This window comes from Cryptomeria japonica, chromosome 6, assembly GCF_030272615.1.
Source record: "Cryptomeria japonica chromosome 6, Sugi_1.0, whole genome shotgun sequence".
NCBI lineage: Eukaryota > Viridiplantae > Streptophyta > Pinopsida > Cupressales > Cupressaceae > Cryptomeria > Cryptomeria japonica.
In genome coordinates, this window is record NC_081410.1 from 502,002,675 (window position 1) to 502,016,243 (window position 13,569).

The window sequence follows — 13,569 nt, forward strand, 5'->3', positions numbered from 1 at the left end:
CTATTTAATGGTTTTGAGCCCATCTAAACTATTGGAAAAATTTGATACTTTTAAAATGTGTTGATGATAGAAATTTTTATATGTGGCGAAGTCTCGAAAAACATGATAACTTCTTTGAAAAAGCCATTATAACTGATAGAAGTGAATATTATTTATCTTATAGATTTAGATCCTACATAAGCTCTCATAAATTTAGTATTGCCACCATATAGAACTAGAACACTTTAATATTAACTCTTTAGCATATTGTCAGCTTTTATATTCTTTCATTAAAATGTAAACAACTAACATTGGGGCTAAATTGGTCCACCCATAGGAGGGGAGAAACTTTGAAGTCATTGTAATCATTTTTAGAGTGTTTTAGGGAAGTGGGAACTTCTCAAAGGCCTCCTCCTTCGATTGTCACCTTAATTCATTCCTAAACACCTTCAAACCCCCAATGCCTCTATGCAACTATGTTTTCATGTGCTTATCCTGAGAAAAACCACAATTGTTACTACAACAAGGTAGTGATGCCCAACAAAGCATAACATAATGGATTTTTTTAAATGATGTAGTTGCAAAAGGTCTGGAAGATGTGTAATAAATGAGGGATCATAGTCATGATGTAGGAACATTTTGGTAAAATGTAATAAGGAAAAGTGGTTTTTGAGGCTCCTTGATTACGACACCTAGCATGGTATATTTATTATGCATAACACCAAGTACCATAATGTACACCTATGTCTAACCGACCTAGAATAGATGAGAGCCTTGAAATAGAGGCCATGATGGATGCTCAAGCATACTCAAGTCATAACTATCTGGTAAGTGGTACAAAGTCATCTTCGATAACCATCATCAAAGTAAGAGTGTTGAACTAAAGATAAACATCCATTGAAAGATCATTAAATAATAAAAAAATCATGCCACTCTTTACTAGTCCATTTAAGCTCTTTCTCCATCACCTTAAAGATACATTCTCAAAATTTGAATAACCTTGAGATGATTATAGAGGACATTATCATTATAGAAGCCTAAACTTACGAATATTTTTTGTATTCTGAAGCCTAAACTTAAGAAGATTTTTTGCATTCTCAATTTTATATGATAATATTGATCTTACTTGCAAGTTGCATAGCCCAGTATATTTAAAGCTAAGAAAGACCTTGGTCGTACTTGGAGCTCGCATGAAAGTGTGTTGACAATAATGAATATCTATCAATTCAAATAGCGTCAAAAACCATAGCATTACTTTTTGTTGTTATAAAATAAAATAGAAGGCATCACATCTAGTAATAGTATATAAAAAATTTTAACTTCTAATATTTTATTATTTTAAAAGTAAATTTTTATCTCAGACTATGTGAAGGGCCAAAAAATGACTCAAATCTCCTCATCCAATCAGATTGATAATAATAATTAATATTTTAAATTTTTTTTTCTAAAATAATTCACATGTTAATATTTGAAAACATAAATATTTGTTTGAGATTGAAAAATTATAACATTCAAATTGTTAATAGGTACACATATTAATCTATGATTTAAAAACAATGGAATGCAATACTACTTACTAGTAGGCGCTAAATAATAAGAAATATGATAATGGTTTACATGTGCATTAATTTGTATGTTAATAAATATATTTCTATTAATATATGCTAATATTACATACTTTTTTCATTATTTTTTTGGTTTTTGAAATATAAAATTCATATTTAATGGTTGATACTTAAATAAATTATTTTTTAAATATTTTGTCTATATTGATGCAGATGAAGTTGGGGATAAGCCCAATCTCCTAGCCTTAAAGAAAAACTCTTTTAGAAATCAAAATAGCAGAAATTGCCATTTTAATAAACTATCAAATTATGAGACATTGCACTAGCTCATGTTTTTTGCATTAATTTCATACATTATCCTACTAAAATCAAGAGTTCAGACATCCTATTACAAATTTTCATCTTTGTTTGTGGCCAATTTAAAATTAAATTAAACTCTATTGTATTAAAAAATTAAAAGTTCAAAACATTAAAGGATCACCCTATCATCTCACAATAAAAATATCAATATCTAAACCACCTATATGTCCATTTGTCCATTCTAGCAGAAAAATCACTATTGTAAATAGTCTTGGCAATGCTAAAGATTTGTGAATCAAATTTCTCATATTTAATTTTTGAATGCACATAATATGTCTGATTTAACTTTCCTCTCACTACAAAATCAACGACTAATTTATCCAAACTTCTATGCATCCTCTTTTCTTTATTAAAAAACCTATTTTCTTTATTTCTAATCTCTCTAGGTGTTACCTTGCACCCCTTGATCTATGTTCTTGTCTATAGACTAGTCTCTTTTTCCAAATTTTTGCATACTCTCTCCTTTTCTTTGTCTTTACTAATTTTTTATTCCATAATCTCCACAACTCCAGTGTCATATCTTTCTTTATTTGTTGACTAACAAATTTATTTTCCTCTATTTTAAAAAAAAAAATTACAAAACTTTAATCTTCTTGTACGCACATCATCAAATGCTTCTTAAAATTATAAAATGCTACCTCATATTTTTTTGACCAAACAAACTTCTTTCATTTCGTCTAAACAAAATTTATACAATGAGCCAACCTAGAAAATTATTTTAGAAGATGATGATATTAAACCAACAACCCCATGAAATTGTGAACCTCTGAGATATTCTAGTGCAGGACCACCCAAAGATACAAATGAAGCCTAAAAGAGTCTAATATCACCCATGAGGTGAAAATTATCGTATGTAGTAGGTTGATAGGTTTGTGAGTCAATAAGACCCAATTGATGTAAGACATTGTTATGGTTGCATTTTATAAGCCACCATGGACAAATGACCATGTGGGTCAGTAGGAGTCTAGGAATGAGTTAAGAAAATAAATATTGGTCCTAGAAACATCATACCAATCCTTGGAATAGGGAGAATACACCTTGGAGTCACCAAATTTGAAAAGTGCAAGTTGACAACTTTTGTTGTCATTGCAAAATGTTGTAAAAGGGGGTAACTAACCCTCCAGTGGTTTCAGAGTTTGAAAAGTGGTTGGAAACCATTAGAGAGGCTATATTATACCAACTTGGATCAATTCCAGGGTTTTTGTTGGTGTTTTTGTTGAAGTTATTGAAATTGGTAATGTTTTGGAGTTTGGAACAATACAATATATTTGTAGTTTTTTGAAATTTTGTGTGTTTGATGTTCATTTCTGACCGATATGGATTGGTGGATTCCTGAAACCAATTGGATGAGTTAGGGAAGTCTCTTACCTTCCATTTGAATCAATTTTAAGGTATTTTAACAATTGTTTTGTAGAGATCCATCAAAATCTAACCAGACTGGTCACAAACCTTGCCGACACCTAGGGTTTCACTGTAAAGATGCCCTTAATCTGACATTTTCACCAGAGGGCCAAAAAACCTATGAGAAAATTTTAGAGGGCCCATTGTACCATAATATTTTGGTGTTGGTTTTCATGAAGTCTCCAAGCATGAAGAGATTGAATTGACCCTAGGCAGGCATCTCTATGTGACCGCCTAAACTGTAGAAGTAAAAATCACTTGTAGTAGACAAAGAAGATGGGATCAAGTCCGAAAACCTTGGATTTGGTGGTTTAACACCTTACCCCACCTTTTATAAGTGTTTTCTTAGTTTTGTGACTAATACAAGGGGTACTTGCTTTGTAAATTAGGCCTAATTGGCTTAATTAGGTCTGGAAGGACAGTAAGGATATAGTCCTTTCAAACTTGGGGCTACATTCTAAGCCTTTGGGAAATTGTATAACTTGATAAAGGGTATCTAAATATTCCCTTACTGTGTCTTGTCCTTTAGAATTTTATTGAGTTGTGTGTGGATAACTCAACCGATAAGGCTACTAGTCAACTGGTAGGGCTACTAGAAAAATAGGACAGTTGTGAGACAACTACCCCCTAACATATTTTATAGTTGGATCTTATGGATGTTTTGTGTTGGTTGGACCACCAATAGAAAAAATACAATAGGTTTACATGCCACTGGTACCGAAAGCTTGTTTGCCATTCACACAAGGGTAGAGTATTTTCATTCCACCGGTACTGAAAGATACTAATCCGGTATCGATCCGGTCACACAAATTGTTGTGTGAGTTGAGTACTTGGTAGGTGTGTTGTTTGAAATGTTGAACAAACAAAACAAATTGATTTGGACATAGTAGTTGTGTATGAGAGAAGGTTATCACCTAGATTGTTGCCTGGCTCTACATCGTATTGGTATCAAAGAACGAGTTGGATCACTTGGGGAAAGTGATTTTTGGTGTATGTCCATAGAAGGAAGTGAGGGAGAGGCTAGAAACATGCCTCCTAAGAGAATGTCTCAAGATGCCATCAAGAAGTTGTTTGAGGAGATGTTTGGAAATAGAGTGAGGGAGTTAGAGAAGGCCAAAGGCAAAGGAAAGGAGGGTGAATGTGACTCCAAGGAAGAAGAAGACCAAGGGGGAGAAAAAGAGACCCCAAGATGGGAAGTTGAGCTACCTGCAGATTAGAGACAATTTGTTTAGGTCCTGAAGTCCATTCGGAGATAATCCTCATCAAGTAAAGATGACATCCTTATGTTTAGTGGGAAAATAAATGCAGAAGAAGTGATGGATTAGATTGAGGTATTGAACAACCATTTTGAATGCAAGGAGACCCCTGAGAATAAAAAGGTTATCTTTGCTAAGTCCAAGATGAAAGGAGAAGCGCTCACTTGTTGGAATTACCTCCAAGCTGAGAGGGTGAAGGAAGGTACAGGTATGATAACCTCATGGGATAGAATGTTGGCAAAAATGAAGACACAATTCATCCCAGTAGACTATGAAGTCCAAGTCTACAAGAAGTTGCAAAGTTTTAGGCAAAAAGACCATGATGTGAGTACATATACCGAGGAGTTACATAGGTTGACTCTAAGGACTAAACACCATGAGGAGGAACCAAAATAAGTGGCATGATATCTTAGTGGATTTAAATATAGTATCCAAGATGAGATCAACATACTAGCACCAGAGACCGTGAACAAGTGCTTTCAATTACCACTCAAAGGAGAGGAGAAGTTAAAGAGAAAGAATGATCAGAATAATAGAGGTAAAGGGGGCAGCAACTTCAGAGACAAAGGCCCTATGAATGGTAGAGGATAAAGTCCTAGGCCATAAGGAGAGGCTAATCAAGAAAGTCAGCATGGAGATGGTAACAGAAGAGGGGGTTTCAGAGGAAGAAGTCCCAATCATAAAGGTAGATTTGGTAGAAGAAGCTCAGAGCCTTTCAGATGCTACAACTGCAATCAAGTAGGTCATGCGATAGCTAAGTTCCCTAAGAAGACTGTATCAAGCCCCCAAGGAGAAAGGAGAACACATTTGGTTCAAGACACTGATTGTTAGAGTGTCAATTCACTTGATTTCGATGGACTTCCAGAGAGAGAAGAAGCCTTGATGATGAGGAGAACATTGTTGAAGGTACCAAGCAATACTAAACCTCCACAAAGGAAGACACTCTTTCGGACCACATGCAAAGAAGGAGGCAAGGTATGTAAGGTTATAATAGAATTAGGTTCAATTGAAAATTTAGTATCCTTAAAAATGGTAGAGAAACTAAAATTGACAAGAATTCCTAATCCATTTTTATATAAAGTTTCTTGGCTTACTAAAGGAAAATAAACCTTGGTATAAGAGAAATCATGGGTTGAATTTTAGATAGTAGAATACAAAGACACAATTTTGTTTGATATTTTTGATATGGATGCTTGTCATATTCTTTTTGGGAGGCCATGGTAATATGACCTCAAGGCCCATCATGATGGACACAAGAACACCTACTCCATCACCAAAGATAAAAAAGCGATTGAATTGATACCCCTGCCTAATAACAGTAAGGATCAGAAGGAGAAGGAGGCCAAGATCATGATCATGGAAGGAAAAGAGTTCCTCAAGGAAATCAAGGAAGAAGGAACACCTTGTTTTGCAATTATGTCAGTACCAAGGCAAGAAAAAGAACCCACTGTAGATGAAAAGGTAGAAAAGAAAAGGGTGACAGTACCTGAGGAGGTGAAGGAAATGTTGAGCAAATAAAAGGACGTAGTTGTAGAAGAGTTTCAAAGGACCCTACCACCAATAAGGGAGATAAGCCATTGTATTGAATTCATTCCTGGTGCCACCTTACCAAACAATCTAGCCTACAAAATGACTCACGAACAAAATGAGGAAGTTGCAAGGCAGATCCAAGAGTTGCTTGAGAAAGGTTTGATAGGGAAGATCTTGAGCCCTTGTGCAGTCTCAGTTGTCTTAGCACCAAAGAAGGAGGAAACATGGAGATTATGCACTGATTCCCAGGCCATTAACTTGATAACCATCAGGTATAGATTCCCTATGCCTATAATAGAAGATTTTCTTGATTGTTTAGGAGGTGGAAGATATTATTCCAAGATTGATTTAAAAAGTAGTTATCAACAAATAAGGATTAGAGAAGGTGATGAATGGAAAACTACTTTTATAACAAAAAAAGGATTGTATGAATGGAGGGTGATGCCATTTGGATTGTCAAATGCCCCCAACACTTTCATGAGACTCATGAATGAGGTGTTGAAGGAGTTCATTGGTAAGTTTGTCATAGTATGCCTAGAGGACATCCTAGTGTTTAGCAAGACAAAGGTGGGGCACCTAAAACATTTGGATATGGTCTTAATAAGGTTGAATGAAGAGAAACTAATGATAAACATGTAAAAGAGTGTGTTTTTGTAGAAATAACTGACTTACCTTGGGGTTGTGATTTCTAGAGGAAATCTGAAATTGGATGCTGATAAAGTGAATGCCATTCTCACATGGCCAACTCCTAGAACAATTGGTGATGTAAGGAATTTGCATGGCCTTGCTTCCTTTTATAGGAATTTTATCAGGAACTTTAGCCAAATTTGTGCTCCCATGTTAGAGACCATCAGGGGTGGACAAAAGTCCAAATTTTCATGGACCAAGGAGGCGAATGAAGCATTTGAAATGTTGAACAAAAATGTATCCCAGCAACTGTTTCTTACCTTACCTGATTTTGACAAAATATTTCAGATTGAATGTGATGCAAGTCATTTGGACATAGGTACGGTACTCAGCCAAGAAGGTAGGCCAATTGCATTTTATAGTGAAAAGTTGAATGATACTAAAAAGAAATATTCTTCCTATGATTTGGAGATGTATGCATTAGTTCAAGCACTAAAGAAGTGGAGGCACTATTTGCTTCCCAAAGAGTTTTTTGTATATACAAATAATCAAGCACTAAGATTCCTAAATAGCTAGGAGAAATTGAGAAATAAACATATGAAGTGGGTTGAGTCCATTCAGGCCTACACCTTTACATTTAAACATAAGAAAGGTGTCTCAAACAAATTTGCAGATGCTCTTAGCAGGAGGGCACTAACAGTTTCTGAAATCTAGTTGGAGAGTGTATGAATTGATTCCCTCAAGGGTATGTATGTTGCAGATGAATATTTCAAAGACATCTACGAGGAATGGATTGAGTTTGGTAGCAGGTATCATTTAGAGTATTTTTATTATTTGATTCAACATGGTCTTCTTTTCAAATGATGTCAGTTATGCATTCCTAAATGTATAATGAGGGATAACATAATTAAGGAGAAGCATAATGGTTGCATGGGGGGACACTTTGGACTAGAGAAAACTATTGAGTTGGTGAGAAGATTTTATCACTGGCCTAAATTGCAGAAAAATATTTGAAAAGTTGTGGATTCATGTGTGGTGTGTCAAAAGGCCAAAGGGACAACAACAAATGCATGACTATACTAGCCATTGCCCATTCCTCCAAGACCTTGGGAAAGTGTGAGCATGGACTTTGTGATGGGTTTTCCAAGAACTCAAAAAGGTTTTGATAGTGGTTTTACATGGTTGTTGACAGGTTTAGAAAGATGGCACATTTCTTGCCATGCAAGAGCACAAGTGATACTACATATGTTGCAAACCTTTGCTTTAATGAGGTTGTGAGAATACATGCTTCACCCTTGAACATTATGTCAGACAGAGATGTGAAATTTGTAAGACATTTTTGGAGGACTTTATGGAGGAAGTTAGGCACAAACTTGTCTTTTAGTTCAGCTTATCATCCCCAAACAGATGGCTAAACAAAAGTGGTCAATAGGTCACTCGGAAACTTGTTAAGGTGCCACACCAAGTAGCATGGTCAAAAGTGGGACTCTTTTATATCCCAAGAAGAATATGCCTATAATCTATAAATAGGAGTACCGGAAGAAGCTCTTTCCAAATTGTCTACGGTTTGAATCCAAGAGGTGTGCTAGAATTGAGAAACCTACCCTCAACTGAACATATTAGTGCTTGTGGAGAAGAATTTGTTGAAGGGATAAAGGAGATTCATGACCAAGTTAGGAAGCAATTGCAGAGAAGTACAGAGAAGTACAAGGAGCAGGCTGATAGAAGAAAGAGAGATGTGTAGTTCCAAGTTGGAGACATCATATGGGCAAAATTGAAAAAGGAGAGATTGCCAAAAGGGAAACACACAAAGCTCATGATGCGAAAGGTTGGATGTTGTCAAAGGGTTAGTGCAAGATCATGGGGGGCCAAAAAGTGGCAATGTGAAAAAAATAGCTTTCTCCACTCACCTAAAAATGCGAAAATCCGTGTTGACTTTTTGCTTGGCCTGGGTGTCAGTACACCTTGGCATGGTAAACACCTAAGAAAATCGGATATCGGATAAAATCAGATATCCGATAATATCGGATATCCGATTTTTATTTGTAATTTTAAATTAAAATAAATTATATAATATATAATGTAATATAATAATATATTATATATTACATATTATATAATATATTATATATTATTATATTATATTATATATTATATAATACACAATATATAATATAATATTAGATTATAAAATATTATATTATATTATATTATATAATAATATATTATTATATTATATATTATATTATTATATTATTATATTATTATATTATATAATTATATTATATAATACGTATTATATAATATAATAATATATAATATAATATAATATTATATATTATATAATATGTATTATATAATATATTATTATATTATACATAATATAATATAATATAATACGTATTATATATTATATAAGATATTATTATATTATATAATATAATGTTATTTTAAAATAATTTAAGTATAAAAATTGGATATCGGATTATATCGGACATCCGATTTTAATATATAAATTTGTGGTCCTAAATTTTTTTTTTGTTGCAGCCCTTTTTTTTTTTACTATTACCACATTAATAGTAATGATAGAAACTGAATATCCGATAAAATCCGATATCTGATTTTATTACTCATATGTTAGAGATAGAGAGAGGGGGGGAAGAGAGAGAGAGACAAACATCAGGGGGGGGGAGAGAGATTAGGGGAGAGAGGGGGGAGTGGGGAGAGAGAGAGAGAGAGAGAGAGAGAAGGGGAGAGAGAGAGTGACCATAAGGGGTTGTATGTTGTCCTTAGGGGTCATGTGGTGTCCCATGACCGATTAGGACACCATATGACCCATAATGACAGAATTTGGTGTCTTAAGGGGTCGTATGGTGTCCTAAGGGGTCGTACGATACAATATGACCCCTTAGGACACCATACGACACATAACGACCCAATATGGTGTCTTAAGGGGTAATATGGTGTGTTAAGGGGTTGTAGGACACAATATGGCCCCTATGGACACCATATGACTCATAACGACCCAATATGGTGTCATAAGGGGTTGTATGTTGTCCTCAGGGGTCATATTGTGTCCCATGGCCCATTAGGACATAATATGACCCCTTAGGACACCATAGGACCCATAACGACCCAATATGGTGTCTTAAGGGGTCATATGGTATCCTAAGGGGTCATAGGACATAATATGACCCCTTAAGACACCATAAGACCATAATGACCCAATATGGCATCATAACGGGTTGTATGTTGTCCTTAGGGGTCATATTGTGTCCTACGACCCCTTAGGACACTATATGACCCCTAACGACACAATTTGGTGTCTTAAGGGGTCATATCATGTCCTAAGGGGTTGTAGGACACAATATGACCCCTATGGACACCATACGACCCATAATGACCTAATATAGTGTCTTAAGGGGTCGTATGTCGTCCTTAGGGGTCATATGGTGTTCCATGACCTGTCAAGACACAATAAGACCCACAATGATACAATTTGGTGTCTTAAGGGGTTATATGGTGTCCTAAGGGGTCGTAGGACAACATATGACCCCTATAGATAGCATAGGATCCATAACAACACAATATGGTGTCATAAGAGGTCGTATGTTGTCCTTAGGATTCATATGGTGTCCCATGTTCCCTTAGGTCACCATATGACCCATAACGACACAATTTGGTGTCTTAAGGGGTCATATTGTGCCCTAAGGGGTCGTAGGACACAATATGACCCCTTAGGACACCATATGTCATATGTTTTCCTTAGGGATCATATGGTGTCCCATGACCCCTTAGGACACCATATGACCCATAATGACACAATTTGGTGTCTGAAGGGGTCATACGGTGTCCTAAGGGGTTGTAGAACAGAATAGGACCCCTTAGGACACCATATGACCCCTTAAGACAATAGATTATGTCGTTAGGGGTCATATGGTGTCCTAAGGGGTCGTAGGACACAATATGACCCCTTAGGACACCATAGGACCCATAACAACCCAATATGGTGTCATAAGGGGTTGTATGTTGTCCTTAGGGGCCATATTGTGTCCCATTACCCATTAGGACACAATATGACCCATAAAAACACAATTTGGTGCCTTAAGGGGTCATATGGTGTCTTAAGGGGTCGTAGGACACAATATGACCCCTATGAACACCATAGGATCCATAACGACACAATATGCTATCATAAGAGGTCATATAATGACCTAAGGGATCATATGGTGTCCCATGACCCCTTAGGAAACCATATGACCCATTATGACATAATTTGGTGTCTTAAGCAGTCATATGGTATCCTAAGGGGTTGTAGGACACAATATGATCCCTTAGGACACCATATGACACCTAACAACACCATATGGTGTCATAAGGGGTTGTATGTTGTCCTTAGGGGTCATATAGTGTCCCTTAGGATATCATACGACCCATATCAACACAATTTAGTGTCTTAAGGGGTCGTAGGACATAATATGACCCCTTAGGACACCATATGACTCGTTAAGACAACAAAATTTCTTGTTAGGGGTCATATGGTGTCCTAAGGGGTCATAGGACACAATATGACCCCTTAGGACACCATAGGACCCATAACGACCCAATATGGTGTCATAATGGGTCGTATGTTGTCCTTAGGGGTCATATGGTGTCCCATGACCTCTTAGGACACAATATGACCCATAACGACACAATTTGGTGTCTTAAGGGGTCATATGGTGTCTGAAGGGGCATAGGACACAATAGGACCCCTTAGGACACCATAGGCCCCATAGCAACCCAATATGGTGGCTTAAGGGGTCATATAGTGTTCTGAGGGGTTGTAGGAAACAATATGACCACTTAGGATAGTAAATGATGCCTAACGACACCATATGGTGTCAGAAGGGGTCATATGACCCATAACAACACCGTATAGAGTTGTAAAGGGTCATATTGTGTCATAAGGGGTCATATAACATAATATGACCCCTTAGAATAGAATATGACCCATAATGACACAATCTGGTGTCTTAAGGGGTTATATGGTGTCCTAAGGGCTTATAGGACATAATATAACCCCTTAGGACACCATAGGACCCATAATCTCTCTCTCCCTCTCCCCTAATATCTCTATCTCTCTCTCCCTTCCTTCTCCCCATCTCTCTCCCTTAACCCTCCCCATCTCTCTCTCTCTCTCTCTCTCTCTCCCCCTAATATCATATACTAATTTATTTATAAATTAATATATTAATAAACAATAGATTAATTATGTGCAAATTTAGTTAGTGAATTTTCTTATTAAAAGCGGATATCTGATTTTTGTTGTACAGTTTTCAAATTTCAAATTTTGGCTCAAGAATGCTTTGGGATTTGTCTTGGAAGTGACAAGCCTGGAAAGTCAACTGAAAAAATGTTTTTTTCAATATTCCTTGATTTTCTAGACTTTATACTAGTGGCTAACAACTTTTTTTGTAGCCAAAATTGATAAAACAAAAAGGGCTTTTTAAGGACGTTCTTTCAAACGGTATAACATTTTTTGAATTTGAAACAATAGTCCTAATTGATATAAATGATTGAAAAACACTCATAACTTTCAAATGGTATAACATTTTTCTAATTTGAAACATGCATCACATCCTATGCTTCATCTCATATAGGGAAAAATAAAAGAAAAATTTAATTTCATAAGGTTTTGACCAAGTTAAGGTGGTCAAACGTAGGAGTTTCTGAAAAGTTGTAGTAAAAAATTCAAAAATAATTATTTACTTTATGAAAATTATAAAAAAATATGTGTCACATCCAGACATGAGTCTAATACCTATATTATAAATAATAAAAAAAAATATTATGAGTTGATTGTGATTAGGGTGGTCAGACATACGTCTACTTCTTATCTTTTTCTTGAAATTTTAGTACCACTGCATTGAAATTTGAAATTTTCATCAAATAGGATTTTTTTTTTCAAAAAACAACTAGTATCTTAGAAACTAAATTCAATTTTCTATGGATTCTCTTCTTTACATATTTTAAAAATAATGTTGAGAACTTATTCAAATTTTCATGTCAAGTTGCATAACTCTGATTTTCTAATATTTCATTGCCACTTAAGGGATTGTTTTGGCACACCATGATCTTGCACATACCCCAAATACTCAACAAGTTTGGGAACAATGCATATGAAATCCAATTACCTTCAGACATAGGTATATCCCCAATCTTTAATGTTGCAGATTTGACACCATTCAAAGGTACAGGGCAGTAAGATGGTACATTCCTAGTGGAAGATGTTGTAGACATACTGAAGGACTTTCCAAGTAAAGGGCCACCCAAACTTGAAAGGATATTGGACACCACGATTGTGAAGAAGAATAGGAATAAGGTCTACAAAAAATCCCTTGTCAAGTGGCAAGGACTCCCTGAGGCAGATGCAGTATGGATGGATGAAGACTAGATGAAGAAACATGGGACTACATTGTAGGAACTCATCTCAAGTGGACTTGAGATTCAAACCCTGGGGGAGTATAGTGCAGGAGAACCCAAAGAAACAAATGAAGCCTAAAAGATTCTAATATCACCCATGAGGTGAAACTAATCATATGTAGTAGGTTGATACGTTTGTGAGTCAATAAGACCCAATTGATGTAAGGCATTGTCATGGTTACATTTTTATAAGCTACCATGGACAAATGACCATGTGGGTCATTAGGAGTCTAGGAATGAGTCACGAAAATAAATATTGGTCTTAGAAACATCATACCAATCCTTGGAATAGGGAGAATACACCTTGGAGTCACCAAATTTAAAAAGTGCAAGTTGACAACTTTTGTTGTCATTGCAAAATATTGTAAAAAGGTGTATCTAATCCT